General features: G+C 44.2%; 1 protein-coding gene across 1 annotated transcript in view; it reads right to left on the minus strand.

The window, feature by feature from the left end:
• DVL1 (dishevelled segment polarity protein 1) overlaps positions 1 to 9294 on the minus strand; it is a 256248-nt gene that overhangs the window by 246586 nt on the left and 368 nt on the right. The window lies entirely within an intron of this gene.

Raw genomic sequence — 9294 nt, forward strand, 5'->3', positions numbered from 1 at the left:
GGGGGGGGGGGCATGACACAGGACGGGACGGGACACACGACTGCCTCTTCATCCCTTTTAAATCCAAGCCCAGATGCTAACAAGCCATGCATAAACAATTTGCTGAACTAGGGCCTTCAGGAGATCATCAGGGGAATAGCTTGAATCACTGACAGAGCCAAGATTAGAACTCAGATATTTTTATTCAAAAGGATGCTCAACCCTCTACATAACACATGCAATCAGGTTAAAAATACAAAACAAGAAAGTAGACTAGAATGGAAACAAGTTGGCAGACCTCATATCACCCTGATTCCATGCAACCTTTTTAGCAAAACACTTAAAATCATAGAAAATTAAGGTTGGAGGAAACCTCAGGAAGTCATCTAGTCCAGTGGTTCTCAACCTTTTGTGTACCAGGACCCATTTGTAAACATTGATGGCCAGTCCCAAACCAGTGCTCCTCACTCCTGACCCACTGCCCCCAGGCCCCAGCCCCCCAGCATGTGGGGCATAGCGTGGGTATGTGGAGCAGAGGGGAAGCGGGGCGAGCAGCCCTTTGCAGGCTGGAACTCCGCCAGCCTGCAAGGGAAAAGCTACGGTTTCCCACATTTTTCTCTTTTAAAGGAGAATCCATTTTTGAAGTTTGTTTGTGACCTTTTCATATATTCTTGTAACCCACTTTTGGGTCATGACCTGGGGGTTGAAAAACGCTGATCTAGTCCAACCCCTTGCTCAAAACAGGACCATCCCCAATTACACCATCCCAGCCAGGGCTTTGTCTAAGCCAGGTCTTAAAAACCTCCAAGGATGGAGATTTGACCACCTCTCTGGGGAACCTGTTCCAGTGCTTTGCTACTCTCCTACAAACAGAACACACGTTCACCCTTTGGTGAGGGGGAGATACATCTTAGACTGGGTTCTGCCTTTTTAAACCAGTCTGTATATGCCAAACGTCTCTTCTGTTACAGGTATAAACCAGTTTCCAATCACTTATACCTGTAAAAGTGTAATGTCTGTACCTGGCTTGAGTGAAAAAGCATTTCCCTAATATCTAACCTAACTTCCCTTGCTGCAATCTGAGCCCATTGCTCCTTGCTCTGTCGTCTGCCACCCCTAGAACAGTCCAGGCTCCATCCTCTTTCAAACCCCCCTTCAGGTAGTTGAAGGCTGCTATTCAATCCCCCCTCAGTCTTCTCTTCTGCAGACTAAATAAGCCCAGTTCCCCCAGCCCCCTCACCATTTTGAATACCATCCACTGGACTCTCTCCGATTTGTCCAAATCCTTTCTGTAGTGTGGTGCCAAGAACTGGATGCAGTACTCCAGATGTAGCCTCATACACCACCATCCTGCCTTCACTCATACTCTTAATCTGGGCACTATCTTTGATTTGGACAGTTCTCAAGGTCCTCACATCCAAGCCCTGCCAGTTGGACAGACTCTTTTTTCATGACGTTTCCAAAATAAACCCTTTGCTATCTATCCACACAAGGATCATTCATGTCTCAGTTACTGCAGCAGCCTTTCTTCTGGCTTTGATGAACACAATCTTGCCCTACTGGTATCCATTCATTCCTGATGCTGTTGCAAAATGGATTTCTTTAGCATGTTGTTTTGACCACATCACCACTCTCTACACGTCCCACAAGTGGCTCCATCTTCTCTACAGCATTAAATGTAAGATGCCGGTCTTCGTTTTCTAGGCTCTTTGTGATTTACCTCCCATTCAATATCAAAACATGGACTAAAATGTCCCATCAGCTCAAGATATTCTCCATCACCTGCCTTTTAGGTTTTCCAAATAGCATTTTCATCCTTTTTTCTTCCTCTGTACTCCTGGGGAGAACTCATCATTCAAACTCTTTGCTATGATGTCAACAAAATATCTTGACTATAGCAAAGCTGCTTATGTGCTATGACAATTGCCTGGCAGACTAGCCAATGTTTTCTCATCGTTTCCCAGAGCTTCTCTGTATCCCTCTGCTGTCTCTGGTCTTATACTTTAATTGTATGCTCTCTAGCATGGAACGGTCTTCTAGTTCTGTGTTTGTACAGGACCTACCACAATGCAGGCTGACTTTCCTAGGAGCTACAGGCTGTATAGACTAACAATAAACATTCAACCAAATGAATCCTTAATTCACTTTGGAGAATGCTCGTTTTGCTCCAACTCCATTTAAGTCAACTAGATTTATCCCATGAGCAAAATCAACTGGATCAACTAAACTCCATTTAAAATCAACTAGATTTATCCCATGAGCCAAACAAGCTCAGCTGTTCTATGGAGGCCAGACAGCCATAACATCCAACTGAAATCCCACAACTGTCACAGACGCAAAATTTTCTACAACTAAAATACTATGAAAGTGAGAATAAGTCAACCTGCCATCTAGTTGCCCAGAGATGAACGTATACACAACCTTTGCAGCACAAACAGCAAATGTCATTAGAAGACATTTCTCTTTTCAAACATGAACTAAACTAGCTGAAGAACAAAAAACAAACGATCTCTTCTTAAGCATTTTATTTCTTCTTTTCCTCATAGGCCAACACTTTCTGTTTCTTGAGGCCTCCCAGCCAATTTTCAGTCATCTTTGTCATGGTACATGCAGAATTCTATGTTCAGGATGGGAAATAATCATGACAAAACAGATGGCAAGAGTCAAGTACCTAAGTGGCGCTCACGATACAACCTCCTTATTCCTGCTTCCAGAAGGAAGGAATCTACTTTCCAAAGCTCCATCCCCTATTGAAAGAAAGAGCAAGCAGAAGAGAGCGAGGAAGAGGGTGAAAGGGTGAGCAAGAGAAAGAGGGAGGAAGAGGAAGGGAATTTCCTGGCCATAAGATTCTGCATGTTCAAAAACCTTTTGGGCACCTAATGACATTTTTATACGTCTGCATACACATCCTTCTCATAAACTAGGTGACTTATTTCGGAGGTAGAAAAATTAAATACAGCCGTCATGGGAAGGGAGGCACACTCCTTGCTGCAATTGTATCACTAGGAGTTGCCTGGCATAGCCCCTGCATACAGACTCCTCCCCCCTAAAAACGCAGGACTCAGAAAATCAATAACTCCTCCCCGGTACTCAGATAAGGCTGATCTCTCACTAAAATCAGCACCAGCCACATTAAATAAACAGCAAAGTGGTTGCAGAAATAAATGGCCTCCTCACAGCCCTCCCCAAAGAGGAGTGATACAACAAAGATATCACATCACAAACAATGAGAAGAATGAGGTCTTGACATGCTCCCAGAAGGAGAGCAGAAAAACGATGTTCTGGTATACTGTGGGAAAGGGCCCTTGACAGAGAAGGCTTCTCAACCTGTCTGCCAGGATTGTCCTTAAGGGGACACTCAGCTGTTCCAACCCCAGTGACATATTCCATTTAAATAGCTAGGCAGGAAACAAGTGTGCAGCACAGAGCACATTCATCAACGTAAGCCAAGGAACTGGCTATAGTTAGTGTTTGAGACTGAATAGTTCCTCCCCTGTATCTCTTTTGCCATGAACAATTTTGTCTTGCTGTGTCCTGTGCTAGCTAATGATGCAATGGATATAAGGAAATCCCAAAATACAATACCGTACATTTATCTTATGATCAAGTTACAGGCATTCCAGTAAGTAATTGCTTTATCTTGCAAGTTTATTGCTTTCATATTTTCCAGCTCTGAAGCATACATTGTTGGACAGTGTTTTACAATGTAATAAATCACAAGCTGTTCTTCCAAAGCTTTCCCCCACCTCCCCCACACAAAAGGAGACCAGCAGGAAGTCTTATGGCAGCATGCATGTTACAGCTAGTGTGAATTGTCTGGATCCCAAGCTATACAGTGCAAGTAGCTGGCAGAGTCCCCATGATCAGTCTGGGCATCACAAAAGACATTGGTTCCATTTGCAACTACATTGGTTATTGGGTTTTGTTTGGGTTTGGTTTTTTGAATTGGAAGAGGAATCAGTGGAATTTGTATTATTCCAGATGTTTGCAAGGATGTATGGGTGTCACCTCAGAGTGAACTTTTATTCCACTAGGTTGGAAGTGACTCATTGTCCATTGTCACAAGAGGAAGGAATCTGTTACTGTGAAACGTTCCAACTATCAGACGACCCTGCTTTTCAGCTATAACATGCAAGTAGCAGCCCTTAAGTAAAGAAAAAAAGAAGAAGAAATTCAGTCTTGGTAGGCACCTACACATGGTAAATCCTGCCACAACTCGCTTCCTCTCCCATTGACTTCAAGGAGCATGCAAAGAGCTATAAAATATCCTGCGCCTAGAAGGCAATGTTTGCATTCATTTGTTGAAGATGCACAAGTATGAAGTCAGTAAGAAAGCACTCTAGATTTAGAGTAAAGGCACAGCCATTCCCTCAACAGTTGGTGCAGAGGTCACCATGTACAGAAGATGGCCTGGGAGAGTCTGTTACCAGCCTAAGAGAAACACACCCAGCAATACAAACCAGTGCTGTACTGTCTATAACTGAGGTTATGCTCCCATAGCTGGGACATTAAGTCTGTTGTGAATAGCACAATAATGAAAAACTGCATCCAAAAGAAATACACCCCAGTACAACGCTTCTCTATTAGACTTCCCAGCAAGCATTAGGCACATGACAGATACTGCTTAATTTGTACACTGCAATCAGGTAGGGCCCTTCCCAGTTCCAACTCCACTCCTCTGTCCTAAAGAGTATGATGATTCTTGCTTGGAAACAGTTCAATGCATACATTATTTCTGAACGCATAGTATTTGGTACGTTATTTAGTATCCAGGAAAAGCTGTGACATAATTACAACAACATGCGCAGTGTTGCAAAGTCAGTTCTTCATCCCTGGCTTCTCAAGAAGGCTCCACTTCTGCAGTAAAACATTTGCCTTCCTAACACAAGAATTACTTTTCACTCCACATAGGGATTTATAAACTGCCCTGCCAAGCAGCAGTCAACTTGCCAAATTATAGCTCTGCATAGGCACTGAGCTGCAGCGCCAAGAAGAGAGGTCTAGAGCAACAGAAAGCTACATTTAAAACCAAAATGTTACTGTCATTTACGCTAAGTACCACTTACAGAACAGAAAAAAATTCTGTGGGGGATGTTTTCAGAGATGTTCAGAGGCAATTAGACGAACAGTTTTTGTTACTGTTAGCAGAAAGCGCAGATGTAATTCTCTCCTCACTACAAAAAAAAGTCATGTATCCTTTAGGAAACAAGGTTATGAAAACACAAGCCCATATTTACCGCTAATGCTTTGTCACAATAGCCAAACTGCAAATTGGCTTTTTTCTAATTCCTTGTTTTGTGGGTATAAGGAAGCAATAAAAGTTTAGTAGGAATAGTACGCAAAGCTGACTGACAGCTTTCTGGCTTGACAGACGCTGTCCCAGAGACAAGTATACTCTTGTCCTACTGGGCCCATAGCTTCCCCTTCAAGAATACTTAGAATAAAACACAGCTTTATTCCATACAGGGACTTTTATCTATACTGAAACCAGAACAAAAACTAAATCACCACAATTACAGGGTTAAGTCAGTCACAACAGGAGGCAGAAACTGAGATACTACCAGGAAAGAGAAAAAATTTGGGGCATTGTGGGTGAGATTTGCAAGGGGATGTACTTACCTTGGGCTGGAGCCTGCGGAGGAACATAGCCAGCGTAGCACAGGGGGACTATTCACACACATACAGTTAAGCACTTGCGTAAGTTTTGGCAGGATCAGGATTAAAAACAACCCCATCGATACACATGCACATACCATCCATCGCACCTGAACAGTACTCATTGGGTCCAAGGGCAAAGGAGTTAACTTACATACCAGCTGCGTATTTAGTGTAGAAAAAGGTCTCTGAGACAGGATGGAGAAAGTCCATACAGTTACAAAAACCAAAAAAAAAATCCCACACAGAGCCTAGATCCAGAAATATGATTTACAATGGCTTAAAATGCTCATGAAGACACCATTTTGACTGCCATGGTCACTAACTGCAAAAGGAACATAAATGCAAAGCCATCAGTGTTTTGTCAGGAGGACTGAAGAAAAGAGCCTCACCATAAGATGACGACAATTTGGAAAGTGTGGGGCGAGAAAAGAAAAGAAAAGAAAAGAAAGGGAATGGGCATCACTCCTGGATCCTTGGTAGCCCAGCAATGATTATACCCAATGGTCATGGAAGGAAAAGAAATGCGATTGTGATGTTGTTAGCCTTGTTAAATGTTGCATCAGCTCTTCCATTATAAATCCAATTTCATGGTGGTTTATAACTCAGCCATAAAAATTCACTGTGAGCCGGAACCTAGTTTGAAATATAAGTGTATCTGCCATTTAAGTTTTGACACAGGCTCCAATCTTGCAATCCGATCCGCACAGATGGATGCTTTCACAGGCAAAGACCTAAACATCAAGGTCATATTGCGTTACATAGTTGGGAGCTTCGACAGAGGCTGGAGCACAGGAAACTTAGAAACTTATCTTTGAAGAAATGTTATAAAAACCTTGGATCCCAACAGAACATTCACTCATCAGCACTAGCTTCAGTCAAAGAAGGAAACAGCATTGCCACCAGACACTGAACACCTAACACCCTCCCCAAAGCAGTAGCAACTGTGGGTGCTCTGTATTTTATGGTCAAGCACTTTACCAGCTGACTGCTGCTACTGAGTCAAGGTAGGAATGGAGAACTGTGGCCTTTCATTTGGGGGTTCTCAGAAAGTCTCATTTGACTTCAGGGGAAAAAATGCAGCAAATAAAGTTTTTAAATCACTCAGCTTTTTCTTAGCTTGGTGGGTAGCCCAGACAATTTTAAGATGCTTCACAGGCACACATAGAAGCTAACTTTCCTCTTCCTGCTGGTTCTTGTAGCAGAACAAGAAACCTAGCATATGTATTGCAACGATCAGTTTTTGGACGTCTGCATGCAGGCACTTCAAGAGTAAGCTGTGATGGAGTTACTTTTTATCTTTTATCATAGGCATTGGAGGATGCAGCAATCAGTGACCAAGACCTACCAGCCATATCCTGGTATATTTTAATGCCAGGAAGGACGTCCTGGCATAGGACAAGCCACAGAATTTCATCTAATTGCATCCAACAGGATCTTTATTAAAGCATATCTCAACTTAAAGAAATCTCAGTTCATGTCATCTACCATAATCTGGTGGTATAACAGTCTGTGAAGCCTGTTCCAGAGCTTGTAGCCTTGCAACTAGACATGCACAATCTTTCTACTTGCACATTATAACATCATCAAAACTCTAGAGTTAACATCCTTTCAGAAAATTGCTCCAAGCTAACATTCCCCTCCAACAGCTCCCATTCTTAGATGCAAGATTTCACTGATCTTGCAATGCAGTAAGTTCAGGTTCACCGACTGTGTTGCTAGTAGGGAGAATGGTTGCCGTCATACTCTCAAGTCACCTTTCCTAAGTAGCCCCTGTAATGTATAGTCATATCGGAGAATATATGTTATTAAAGGGGCTCAGATTTGAAGCGTCCAAAATCTGATCGCAAGCGTGCAATTCTCCCTTCCTTTGCCAACTCCATGAACAGGTGAGGCTGGGAAAGTGACAAAAGAGAACAGAAACACAAGAAAACCACGCACTGGATTCATACTCAATGATATCTCTCTCAGTATCCTGTCAAAGGATCCTAGGGTAACGAGAGAATTTAATAACAGCCTCAACACACCCAACACATAGTCCTGGTTTTATTAAGCGGGATCACAAGACCCTAGAACTGGGATTTTGAAGATGACCGTACGCACTGTGTAGTCAGCGTCATGCACCTTTCATTTAAAGGTGCAGCATGAATAATGCAAGTTGGAGGGACAGGAGATTTGATGCTTGTTCAACCTGACATATATATTTTAAAGCCACATTCAACTGTGTTATTAAAAAGGGAGCAAACTGCCTGGTCTGAAAACCAACCAGTTTTTCTTCCCAAGTGTTTATTTTTAAATTAAATTGTTTGCTTTGCCCGAGCATAACAAGCTAATAAAAAACCACCCACCAATTCAGAATATCCAGCAACAAAGCAGCATATTTTGGCAGGGCTGGAGAAACAATGTGATAATTAAAGGGCACAAGAATAAAAAAAAGGGAATGTAATTTTACATAGTACGAATATTACCTTCAGTGTCCTAAACATTCATATGCTTATGACAGAATCACTATAGGGTCAGGGTATTATTACTTTTCTACGCATTTTATCTCTCCTCTTTCACAGCAGACACAGAAATGCAAGAATGCCTTGCCAGTAATAGATAAAAGTGGAGTGATTTATTATGGGGACATTATTACATTTTGAAAGCTGATTTATGGCAAACTGTCTAAGGGTACCGGACCTGTGTTTAAAATGAATGCAGACAAGTCCAAGAACACAAACGCCACATTTGCAAGCGAAAATTAGCATGAAAGAACCAGAATATCATCCCTGAGCAGCTCTCATTGGAAACCTGCCCTGCCTTACTGCTGCACAGGGCTTTTGAGACTCTGGCCCCTTGTTTTCATCTGCATGCAAACAGAGCTGAACTTTGCATCGGTGCCGAATAAATACACGGTGGCCCAGCGATTCTCAGCCAGGGTGCCGCGGTACCCTGGGGTGCCCCGAGACCCTGCCAAGGGTGCCACACAACATTACGTCTACAAGCATGATTCACAAGGCAAACCCAGAGATTTCAAACAGGAACGCATAGCTGCAGTCTTGGCAACGGGCAAACTAATCTGTTATTTTCCTGTAGTCAAAAATAAGAATGAAATCTAGGAGCTGGCATTTTCTGAGGGGTGCCTCCAGTCCACCCAGGGCCGCCTCGAGTCTCAGAGGGTTGAAAGCCACACACAAAAGCATATGCTGTTTTTTGGAGATGCATTTATTCACAGAGCGCCGGCCGCCTTTCAACTACCAGACGAAGAAACGTGCTACGAGGACACCCTCGTGGCTGGCAGCAAGACCCCGCTCCCCCTTCCCCGAGCGAGCGGCTGCGAACGCAGGGGTTCGCCCCGAAGGCGGGTACGCAGGGGGCGAGGGGGTCTGGGACGGGCCTGCTCTTGTTCCAGCTGCCCTTCAGCGTCCCCGTCGCCAAGGGCCTTCGCCCACGGGCGCCGAGGTCTTGGCCTGACCGTGGCGGACCCCGAGGCGGACTCGCCGCGCCGGGGGCGGCCGACGAGCGGCACCTGCCAGCCCAGCCCAGCCCTTGCCGCTTTCTTTGTGGGGGCACCTGAGGCAGGGGGTGCCAGCCCTGGGCAGGGGGCTCCCGCTGCCTCGGAGGCGCCGGCCCTGCCCCCGGTGCCGCCATGTTGCCGCCGCTCGGCGGTGCGGGCCA

The sequence above is a fragment of the Gavialis gangeticus genome, unplaced genomic scaffold (assembly GCF_001723915.1).
Source record: "Gavialis gangeticus isolate Ggan-Ray unplaced genomic scaffold, GavGan_comp1, whole genome shotgun sequence".
NCBI classification, from domain to species: domain Eukaryota; kingdom Metazoa; phylum Chordata; order Crocodylia; family Gavialidae; genus Gavialis; species Gavialis gangeticus.